The sequence below is a fragment of the Limulus polyphemus genome, unplaced genomic scaffold (genome assembly GCF_000517525.1).
Source record: "Limulus polyphemus unplaced genomic scaffold, Limulus_polyphemus-2.1.2 Scaffold264, whole genome shotgun sequence".
Lineage (NCBI taxonomy): Eukaryota > Metazoa > Arthropoda > Merostomata > Xiphosura > Limulidae > Limulus > Limulus polyphemus.
The window spans coordinates 252728-264105 of NW_013665874.1; the positions used below are offsets into that span (position 1 = coordinate 252728).

At 33.5% G+C, this 11378-nt stretch overlaps 1 long non-coding RNA gene across 4 annotated transcripts in view; it reads right to left on the reverse strand.

Annotated features, from left to right (window-relative positions):
• The window catches only part of LOC111085178, a 214011-nt gene that overhangs the window by 67607 nt on the left and 135026 nt on the right, over positions 1-11378 (reverse strand). For all 4 annotated transcript variants that reach the window (XR_002610016.1, XR_002610015.1, XR_002610014.1 and 1 more), the window contains one exon: positions 7091-7218. This is a non-coding gene — a long non-coding RNA (uncharacterized LOC111085178). The remainder of the gene's footprint in view (positions 1-7090; positions 7219-11378) is intronic.

Below are 11378 nucleotides of genomic sequence, written 5' to 3' on the forward strand. Positions count from 1 at the left end.
AACGTCACATTATAACGCCCCCACGGCTGAAAGGGCGAACATGTTTGGTGTTACGGGGATTCGAACCCGCGACCCTTAGATTGCGAGTCGAGCGCCTTAACCACCTGGCCATGCCGGGCCACGAAGAAACGAAACAATACAAAAACCATAACAGACTAAAGGCAGAGTAAGGTTGTGACGAAAAAAGTAAAGTGTAAGGTAATGTAAACGTGCAAATAGAAATTTTGGTACGTAAATGAAATCCTTACATGACGCACACAATAATCAATTTGTTCAATTATATGAGGACTTATTCCAGCAATTTCGGGTTCAATATAATAACAAATTGTTTACTAATTACTGGTATTTAATACTATAGTAATATTAATTTATTATTTTTTGCTTACCTCTTATTCCAACTCTCACGAAGAGTCAACTCGTCCCATATGGACGAAATGATAGCACAAACTGTCTGAAAAGTATTTTCATTAAATCTTAACGTACAGAGGGCCACCTTACTGGCGTATGTGCCTTTGCTGATCAACAAAAGTAGCAAACTACAGCTTTTGTGTACATAATATGACTGAACAAAATAAGCAACGAACTAATAGGTTAAAAATGTCCAGTCTAACACAAAAGGTGATGAACATTTCATGCAGTAAGAAGAAAACTGCTTAAAACAAAAATAGTCCCAGTTTATGTTCATGATATTGAAAAACACGTATGATAAAAAGTTGTTGGTAAATCACTTTAGAAAAAAAAAACCCAACGAAACCCTAGTGCTTTCGATAAGTGGACCTGTTTTCTTCACCTCTGAAAGAGACAGGTGTCCATCTGCCGAAATTAGTTGGTAAATCACACACACAAAAACCCAACGAAACCCTAGTGCTTTCGATAAGTGGACCTGTTTTCTTCACCTCTGAAAGAGACAGGTGTCCATCTGCCGAAAGTGGTTGGTAAATCACACACCCACACACAAAAACCCAACGAAACCCTAGCACTTTCGATAATTGGACCTGCTTCCTTCACCTCTTAAAGAGACAGGTGTCCATCTGTCGAAAGTGTTATGGCTTCATCCTTTTTTTTAACGTGATATAATCGTGTTTATTACATGAATGGACATTTTGATTTTTTTATAGACTTATATCAACAGAGCATTGTGTGATTTTATTTAAATAAGACTTTTTGTTTTGCTTTAAAAGACATTTTAGGACATGATTACCATTTAATTCTGTGAATTATTTTTATATTATTATTATTTGGCAAACTTTTATTAGTATAGAACAGTTTTATGTAAAATGTAAGATCAACACAAAATTAAACTTACCATTAATTATAATTTTATTACCAAATTTTAATACACGTTGTCTTTTCAGCGCCCCTATAAACCATACGACAACAATCGTATAGTATATATTACATGAAATATATTGTGTTGAGAAGGGATAATTCACCAAGGTCTAAAAGTATTAATTAATAAATTTTAACAAAAGTATTTGCACAAATATGATAGGACTACCAAATAAAATGTTCTATTATCAACATAGAAGTAAATAAATTTTAGAATGTACAGTTGTGTATTTAGAGATAGTTTCTAAACGTACATTAAACTTTAGAAGCAAACAAATTCTTTTGTGTTTTGCTTATGCAAACGATGCTTTTTTTTTGCTTTTGCTTGACGAAAAATATAATTATTTTGAAATTTTAAGAACTTTACTCATTTTTCATTTTTTAATAAATCTAGCTATTTGTCCAATTTAAGCTGTATATTTATAGTTCCTATAGGAAATATGGAGTTAGTTTCACGATAATCGAAAGAGGGCGCCACGTAAACTTGAAATATTATTTACACAGAGAAACGATATATATATATATTATTTATATAGTGAGAAAAGTATAAAACTGAAAACATAGAAAGAGAACTGTGAAAACGCAATATTTTTTATAACGATATGATCTAAAATTACAGCTTAGAAATAACCGTATATCATTTTGTTGTGGGAGCTTCGTTTTTTTTACATATAAAAGTCATACTTTCTTATTTTATATTTATTTTACGCTCTTGATTCCAAATTACATATTACAGATATTCCACATCTGTATCACGAGAACATAATCGCAACCTCAGGAACAAAACGGCAAATAAGACAACCTTTAAAATAAAAAACAAAAAAAGTATCTTGTATAAATACAGATACATCTGCATACTCATTTTTCTTCTCTCTCTCTTTAAATTCGATAAATATTTGTACCTTTCAAGACAGAATTCAATCCATTTTGTGGTGAAACGTCTTCACGATCCAGGCGAGTATCGGAAGATTTTCCTCTGAGGGTGTAAAACAGCAGGATCAGATACAAGTGACAAGACAATCTTCTCGGTTAATGGTACTTTGTCTTGTTTCTCGAGCTACTAGAAACCCGCGAAGCTCGACATGGTGATGATACCTCCAGGCAGTTGACATCGTTGTTGGTGTTCGACTACTTAGTGGCTAAACACCTAGCGATTGCCGCGCATTTCTATAACAGAGTTATCGCTATCTGATTACTTGTTGAATCGTTATCAGTAATCATCTTTAAAGGAATAGAGTTTGGACATGTAAAGGTGTTCTAAACTTGATTTAGGATGATGAGGGCAGAAAAACGAACAAATATTTTATTCCGGAAGTAAAATATCAATAAATGATAATAATAGAAGCTAAAACAACATAAAGTAAGTAAAGACCTACATCTTTATATATATATATTGTAATAATACTGGCTGTGTTATGCAAGGGTTTTTATTAGTATTGTTATAGATGTTACACTATAATAGCATTGCTTACTTGCTGTTGTTACATTCAACATCTCTTTGGATGGTTCACGTAAGGGGTTTTGTAAAATAAATCACACTTATTTCCCCGAAGTAATGACGAACTTGGTAGGACCGCGAATGTCATCACTCGTGACAAAACGTCATTTCAATGTACTCTTGGGTGTTTGACTCTTCGAGTTTAATTTTTTTGCGAAAACATTTGAATCATGTTGCTCACTAGAACTCAGGTTCGTGTCGCATTTGCTGCCTTTGGGATTGCTCAGAAACTAGTCGCAGACATACTCCGAGAATTCAATTCTTCCAATCGAAACGTCGTAATGCCAGATTTAAAAAAATCCAATTAATGCCTCAAAAGTTTCAGAATTGTTGAATTTGAAAGAGTGGCCCATGAAAAAGTGGTGGAATGGTGATTGGGAGCTCTCCAGATTTAAATCCCGCCGAAAATGTCGGAGTTTTCCTTCAACAATGCATGGAAGAAATGTTGGAAACTTTGCCTGAATGCGAGAGACGCAAACGTGAAACCTTGATTCGTGTTCTCACTGATGTGCTTACGGAGACAGCCACAAAAACAGACATGTTTGTTGCATTGCTGAAATCTTTTGCAAATCGATTAAAACTTAGAATTACTTTTTGATTGAATTAAAATCTTATTTTACTTTGTTATGCTCTTGGGGGAAAAAAGTGTGATTTATTTTGCAACACCCCTTATCCACTAGCAGTGCTTAAGCAGCCATTGACAGAGTTCAGTATTTCTGGATTTGATTTGATTATCATTACGAATCAATTATTAGCAAAGTCATCGCATTTAGTTTTACGAATACACATCGCACTTAGTATGTAAACAAACACACAAAGCTTCTGGAAGTAAATAAAATATTTGGAGAAAAAAGGTCAAGGTCATAGGTGTCGCTACTCGACACTGATACAGTCTATATGGTAAAGTAATTTTATATTATTCTTCATGCGTTAAAACATATGAGTTGAAGATCCAGATGTTTTCTGTTATTAATAGCATTTGTTCAGCGCTGAGTTATTTAACAGAGTATTTAAATAGATATCAAAATGTTCAATACCTATGTATATGTAATATTGCTGAAAAGTAAAATATAGTAATACAAAATATTACCTCTGATTTCACAATGCTTTCGAAAATTACGTACAGTTCTGAAATGATAGTTTATTATTCAAATACACATTTTGCAACTAAAACCCTTTGTAAACTGCAAAAATAAATGTATTTTAAAAACGTGAAAAGAACAACGAATATAAATACAAGTCAGATATAAAGAATGTTTGTTTGTTCATATGATTGGACGGCCTTCGCCTTGAAGTAAATTAAAATAACGACTAGTTGATTGATAAGGTTTCATTAAATATGTCAAATAATAGTGAACACAAAAATAAGAAGTATGAAGAGCAAACAAACATTTAGTCAGTTAACAATATAAAGTGAATAAGGAAAAATAATACGTGTTTGTTTTTCAATTAATAATATAAAGTGAATAAGGAGGAACTGTGTTCGTATTTCAATTAACACTAGAAAGTGGATAAGGGGGAACTGTGTTCGTATTTCAATTAACACTAGAAAGTGGATAAGGGAAAACATGTGGTTGGTTGTGTTTAAAACAACATGAAAGTAATGTTTTGTAACATTAACCTTATCCACTGTAACTGACGAAAACAGAAATTATATCTCAGAGACTTTGCTATATTAAATACACTTTGTTGCATAACACGGGCGTAGATTGGTTGTTTGTTTGTTTGAAGTTAAGTACAAAGCTACACAATGAGCTATCTATACTCTGATCACCACGGGTATCGAAACCCGGTATTTAGCGTTGTAAGTCCGTAGACATACCGCTGTGCCACTGGTGGGTGACATAGAATGAAAGTTGTCCCTATCTCACTGGTATTCAACAAAGCCTGACTAACAAACCTTTGTTATCAGTTTACCAAATCTCATTTTCAGATGGGATCATTTAACTACCCCGTGTGGCTCTGTTTTTCTTCCGTGGCCAGGAAATGAATATTTATGTAAATAACGAACATTCTATTGTATTTATGATTGGTTGCTTGCCTGACTATAAAAACAAAATTACTCTTATCAATGGATCTTAGACAGGAATTCAACCTGAACAAAAAGGTAAGGTGGCCTTGACCTTGATATTTTTAACTTATCTCCTTGTAAAACAGACAGCGTAGTTATTGTTGTTAATATATTCAGAGGAAGACGTTCAACTGTTTAGTTTCATGTGTTCACCAAACAAAGCGAACTAAAAACAATTTTTTTGACTAAACCAGCACGTTGATATTGAAATTAAACCCTAAGTTAATTTCAGCAAAATATTTCAACACAAATGGCGAGGGGGTCAGTCACGACGTTGACCTTCATGCTAAGGTCACGGTTGTGTAGTGAACTGAATGATATGATGGACGTCTTCTGCAATTATCTGTCCCCAAAACTTCCAGCAACTGAAATTTTTACCAACTGCCATAAAAAATCGTGTACCAAAACTACTTGCCATTACAGAAACAAATATTTACAGTAACTTACATATAACTACAGAATTGAGTAAAAACAAGACAGTTGTTCGTTTCACAAATGCAGCATTTATTCACGACCATGGTTTCGCCAATAAAGGCATCATCATCAGGTACCTATGGTCGTGAATAAATGATGTATCCGTGAAACATACAGTTGTCTTGTTTTTTCTCAATTCTGTAATTATGGTTTGGTTTGTCTTGTATTTCGCGCAAAGCTACACGAGGGATATCTGTGCTAGCCGTCCCTCACTGAGCAGTGAAAGACTTGAAGGAAGGCAGCTAGTCATCATCACCCACCGCCAACTCTTGGGCTACTCTTTTACCAACAAATAGAGGGATTGACCGTCACACTATAACGCCACCACTGTAATTATGGAATTTCACTTGTACTGTCGATTTCAAGTATCAATTATATTAAACATAACTATTATCACATTGGACTTATTTTATTCTTTGGGATCAGGGGTCACAATAAACTACATTAAGCTATGATAGGTGCAATAACAATAGTTTTCTGTAAATTCTGAGAGATTATCGCAAGTGAAATAAAATGAGATTAATCCTTTTTTAGCTAAGTACGATTAAGCATATAAAATTTAGTAGCATCAATTAAAATTTGAATAAATTTCCTTCAAAATTCTAGAAAGATTTCGCAGTTCAACGTATAGTAAACCATGCTATCAATACAAAAGCAGAATTTACCATAATTTTTTTATGTAAAACTAAAGAGGAGCTGTTAGTGACACAATAGCTAATTTTAGTCAAAGTGAGTTTTCATTAAAGAATTATACGTCGACCAAATTGTACCATTATGTCAAAATGTGACAACCTCAATCCAGGGCTATTTAACTTATGCAGCAAAACAATAACGTATTATTAATTTGAAATAAAGGCTTATTAAAACAACTTAGTACTGATTTATATCTTTAGTAAAATAATGATATGTTCATTTATTTCTTAAATTATGGCTTTTTTCCTTACGGCTTAAGATGTATGTTTGTAACATCCTATCTGTGTTGAAGTTGCTATACATATATGAAACTTTATATGTATTTATTTTATGGGAAACATGTGTTTAAGATCAACTGGTGCCATTTTTAGACAACTGGCAAACACAAATAACCACTTGTGTTATTGTCTCCCTTCAGGTAAAATAATAGTAGAATGTTTCAACGCAGCTGAGTAATGGCAGTGAGTACAAATGCCAGGTTGGGTCCATTTCTGCTGCACAACTAGCCGGTTCAGGCCACAAACCCAGTTCAAGAACCTGATAACATCACTGAGTTGGTATGGTACGACAAAAACAAATAAGTGCACATATGATTGAAAAATACAAATATATATGTATAACTGTTTAAAATGTGCGCAAACAGGTGTACATATTCGTAACTTTTAAACAGAATTTAACGATTCTGCTGGGGCTTCTCACAATCAGTCTCTTTATCTATCTATATTTGCAAAGTGTGGATTCATCTCTTTCATCGTGAAATTAAACTACAGTATATGTTATATGATTCAAGTTCTTGACGTGTATTAATTATTAAAAACGAATATTTCGATACTTCTTAAGTTAAAATAACTCCGAGTCGCCCCAACATCTCAATCAATAATATACGACTTTTTTCTACCATCATTATGTAGTTTCTATAGCTACGAACTAAAATAATCTTCAACCTGTGGACATATACATTTATCATTAAGACACCTGTCAATCAAGTTTAATCTCTAGATAATAGTTTTAAACTGTGACGTTACTTGATGAAAAATAGTCTTAAGCTCCAATTCCCTGGTGGGACAGTTGACAGTTTACGGACTTAAAACACTTAAAGCCGGGGATCGATTATCCTCGGTGGACACGGCAGATATCGCAATGTGACTTTGCTCTGAAATAAACAAAAAAAGAAACCTTTTTAAATTCCAATATTATAAGCTGTTATTCTATATATTCTAATTAATCTTCGCATGCAAAAAACAGACATTAAGATACTTTCTGAATCTTAACATTTCAAACAGACAGTTCTTGATTGAATGAATTCCTCGACACCAAAAGTTCAAATTAAGGCTGTTTTAAAATAGATATTAGTCTGTGGATGCCAACTGAAATATTTATTATAACACGTTTTCTCAATATTTTCATTTCATATTCAAACGTTAATTAGTCAATATAAATACCATTTGATAAAGACTGAATATTTACAGTTTATACTGGGACACTTTGAATTAGTAGTATTTTTTCATACTCCAGTGTATAAAACTACAAACATTCCAATCTAAAATAACAGTTAATCAACAGTTCTGTTTGTAAATTAACTAGGACGCCGCTCTGTGGTAGAGCTCTGGATTTTAGGATGACGAGAATGGTTCAGATACGTGCGAACTAATAAAATATTCCCCGAACTTTAAGCTGTATGTAGGTTATAAGAGTGACAGTCAGTCAACTAATATAGGTGGTAGGGTGCTGCTGACTGGTTGCCTTCCCAGTGTTCAGTAGCTCAAAATTAGAGACAGTGGCAGGCAGCCTTAATAGCTTTGCTATAAAAACATATACACTACGCTAATTAAAAGTCGCAACTAAATGACAAGAATTCTTAAAAGTATAGAGCTAACCAAAAATATTACAACTAATGAAAGTATAGAGTCCATTAAACACATTACAATTCATGAAAGTATAGAGCCCACTAAACACATTACAATTCATGATAGTATAGAGCCCACTAAACACATTACAATTCATGAAAGTATAGAGCTCACTAAACACACTACAACTCATGAAAGTATAGAGCCCATTAAACACATTACAACTGATGAAAGTATAGATCCCACTAAACACATTACAACTTATGAAAGTATAGAGCCCACTAAACACATTACAACTGATGAAAGTATAGAGCCCACTAAACACATTACAACTGATGAAAGTATAGAGTCCACTAAACACATTACAACTGATGAAAGTATAGAGCCCACTAAACACATTACAACTGATGAAACTATAGAGCCCACTAAACACATTACAACTCATAAAAGTATAGAGCCCATTAAACACATTACAACTGATGAAAGTATAGAGCCCATTAAACACATTAGAACTCATGAAAGTATAGAGCCCACTAAACACATTACAACTGATGAAAGTATAGGGCCCACATTATAGCTCATGGTTCTTGGTGTGACTTTTTAACCCCTCTGTTCATAAGTGAAAGTATACGTTGTTATAAACCAACCACCTTCATGAGCTTTGTTACTGGGCGATAAGTATCAACCCAGCGCAAAGTGATGAAAGCGAGTGTATCCAAAGATGTGATATCGTTACTAAACTAATCGTTCTTTAATTTAGACGTGAATGAAAGACTACGAGTTTCGCCAAAATCACGAGCAAAAAGAAAGATAACAGTATAGAATGTAAGAAAGATAACAGTATAGAACTTAAGAAATATGTCAGTATAGAACGTAAGAAAGATAACAGTATAGAACGTAAAAAAGATAACAGTATAGAATGTAAGAAATATAACAGTATAGAACGTAAGAAATACCTCAGTATAGAACGTAAGAAAGATAACAGTATAGAACGTAAGAAAGATAACAGTATAGAACGTAAGAAAGATAACAGTATAGAACGTAAGAAATACAGTATAGAACGTAAGAAAGATAACAGTATAGAACGTAAAAAAGATAACAGTATAGAACGTAAGAAAGATAACAGTATAGAACGTAAGAAAGATAACAGTATAGAACGTAAGAAATATCTCAGTATAGAACGTAAAAAGATAACAGTGTAGAACGTAAGATGGTATTTTATAGTTGATTTTCAAAATAACTTGCTAATGTATTGTTAACACGTGACCTGAAGTTAACACATTTCGTATGTCTGCTATGGTTCTTGTGTTAGTTCAGGTATTTCAGGTGTCCATGTTTAGCCCAGAGTTCCTTGAGAAACTAGCCAGCCGATTCAGCTACAGCGCTAATGTTTCCTATGTAACTGACATAAAATGTGAATGTACATATGAGTGATCTTTTCACAGTTATCCTCTAGAGAACGTGTATAGTTTTTTTTCTCTTTATACACACTACTCCCACATTTTTTCCCCTTTTGACCATCTTATTTAAAAGGCACATGTAGAAATACCATGTTTTTGCTTTTTTTGTTCGTCTCTACATAGTGGCTTTTGTAGAACGTGCCGGAACGTTGCACGAGCCTTTTTTTGATAAACAATGTTTCTTTGATTTCTTTTCAAGTTTTTTAATACACAGACGTTTTATTCTTTCATTGTTTTTATTTCTTGAATCTTAGGTGTTTTTTTTAAAAGAAAACTAAAATCACTTATAAGTAGGAAAAAGTAGAAAGCAATAATATATTTCAACAATAAAGCTGTCAGGGTTTCTCCTTTAGTTGAGTAAACAATACTTAATTCAATTGTACGCTCGGACTTTTCCAATAGCTTTGAGTAATTGTGAGTTACGTGTGCTACACGTTTTACAAACTAACACATAGGATATGACTATATTCTACAACCACAACCAACTATGACAATTAATATAAAATTAGATTAAGAAATTGTGTAAAGACAATGTAGGATGTGAGATTAGTAAATTTCAAATACAACGCAAATGTGTTCAACACAGTGGGCTTTTAGAAAACAATAGAACGAATTCCAATATTAACTGCTCTGATATTTCAGCAAAAGAGGCCACGGGCTTCATAAAAGTTGTTGTGGGTAGGTGTCTTTTCCTCAAAGATAAACAATTCAATACTCCAGTGGGTTGCGTGACCTATCAACAACTTAGCTGCACTGAATAATTTTCAAAATAACCCGAAACTGCTCTACTGAGAAGATATTGTTTGCAGATTACACGATAATTTCCAATGCTGCGTACACGTGGGCAAGTAAATATGAAATCGTGTGGCAACTTCTGTGAAATCAATACCGAATTTACAGCCAGATTTAAAATTAGTTCAGCAGAAATATATCGCTAAGAAAGGCTAAGGAATATGAATATCTAAACATTAACTTTATAAAATTGGTTGTGTGACGTTTGGCTACGTAACTAATTCAAGTATCGTAGTAAAGGATTAGTAAGACGAAACAATCAGCTTACAATGGATTTTTTGATATTTATAAATATGGGTGTGTTCGCCGGGGTAGCGTGGGAGGCAAACCCTATTGGAGAGCTTTGACTCCCAGTAGGCCTCACATCTGAGATATCAGGATTTAGTGACTCCTACCGACATGAAAGTGTTCAATTTTTTATATGCCTTTCCTTCTGATTCTCCAAAAACTAATTCTTTGACCCTTATGCCACCTTATCTTCAGTGGCTCAGCGGTTAGTATGTAGACTTATAATACTAAAAACCGGGTTTCTATACCCTTACTGATTACATCATTGATAGCCTATTGTGTTACGTTGCAATTAAAAATTAACAACCTTTTCCTACTCTTAGAAACGCCAGCCCATTGTCTACAGTATATAAATAATAACAATTATGATCCTCAAAAGCAATAAGATTATCAATAAACATAAAATTAGACTTTAAATAACTCCATCCAGATGATGCTAAGAATTTAAACTGGTTAATACAGTTTGCTTGTTTGTTTTAGAGCAAAGCCACACTGCTGTGTTCACCTTCGGGAATCCAACCCCGGATTTTAGCGTTGTAAATCAGTAAACTTATCACTGTCCCACTGGGGAACTGCTTCTTTCCATGCGCGTTTCCCACTCTCAACGACGGCGAAGGCTAATGCAGAAAATATTTCTTTGTTGCTTAGGTAATTTTATAAAGGCTCATAACTACATTTCTCCTGTCAATTAGTATTTATAGCAGTTGCATTATGAAATATAATTTCAGCACAATGTAGCGTTCTCATTATCATCAAGATCGACAACAAAACAAAAGAATTATGCTGAACAATAGCTATCTTATTGTCTTTCTCCTCTTTCGTGAAAGGTTTGCTTACTTCAGACCTATATATATATATTTCAAACAAGTGGCCAGAGTTTACAATCGCAAAAGAGATAATAAAGTAACATGAATTTTTTTTTCTTT